The sequence below is a fragment of the Octopus sinensis genome, linkage group LG8 (assembly GCF_006345805.1).
Source record: "Octopus sinensis linkage group LG8, ASM634580v1, whole genome shotgun sequence".
NCBI classification, from domain to species: Eukaryota; Metazoa; Mollusca; class Cephalopoda; order Octopoda; family Octopodidae; genus Octopus; species Octopus sinensis.
The window spans coordinates 97,501,420-97,502,281 of record NC_043004.1 but is presented as its reverse complement, the minus strand read 5'-3'; the positions used below and the strand labels follow the sequence as shown (position 1 = coordinate 97,502,281).

At 40.5% G+C, this 862-nt stretch overlaps 1 long non-coding RNA gene across 1 annotated transcript in view; it reads left to right on the top strand.

Moving 5' to 3' along the window:
* The first annotated feature begins 208 nt into the window (after window positions 1–208).
* Window positions 209–862, top strand: part of LOC118764642 — a 20,002-nt gene continuing 19,348 nt past the window's right edge. The window contains exon 1 of the long non-coding RNA XR_005000460.1: window positions 209–361. This is a non-coding gene — a long non-coding RNA (uncharacterized LOC118764642). The remainder of the gene's footprint in view (window positions 362–862) is intronic.

Below are 862 nucleotides of genomic sequence, written 5' to 3'. Positions count from 1 at the left end.
TCATCATCATCATTGAATGTCAGTTTCCCTTGCTAGTATGTCTTGATGGTTTGATAGGATACTGCAAGTTGCAAGGCTGTGCTGAGCACAAGTGTCAGTTTTGGAGTGGTCTCTATGGCCTGAATGCCCTATCTAACCCTTTCTTTACAGCATTTATTCTGAGATGCTCTGTGTTTTATTCAATTGCTTTAAATATAACGAAGAATTTAGTAAAATAACTTAGCTTTCATTTAGATAGTGTCAGGAACATAAATTATGACTAAGGTTTGGTGGAAGATTTTAATTCAAAACTTATGAAAACAAGACATTTTTATTCAGTGCCAGAGCCGGCTTCAGCCAGGTCGGTAATGAAAGGATTAAGGTGTTCACTTCCCAAAAGCAATATTGTTTTCAGGCTCTGTAACCATTGTGTGACATCATGGATAAGTAAGTGTCTTTTAGTATATATAGCCAACATGGCCAACCAAAGATTTACTCTTTTTACTCTTTTACTTGTTTCAGTCATTTGACTGTGGCCATGCTGGAGCACTGCCTTTAGTCGAACAAATCGACCCCGGGACTTATTCTTTGTAAGCCCTGTACTTATTCTATCGGTCTTTTTTGCCGAACCGCTAAGTGACGGGGACATAAACACACCAGCATCGGTTGTCAAGTAATGCTAGGGTTACAAACACAGACACACAAACACATACACACACATATATATACATATATATACGACAGGCTTCTTTCAGTTTCCGTCTACCAAATCCACTCACAAGGCATTGGTCGGCCCGGGGCTATAGCAGAAGACACTTGCCCAAGATGCCACGCAGTGGAACTGAACCCAGAACCATGTGGTTGGTTAGCAAGCTACTTACCA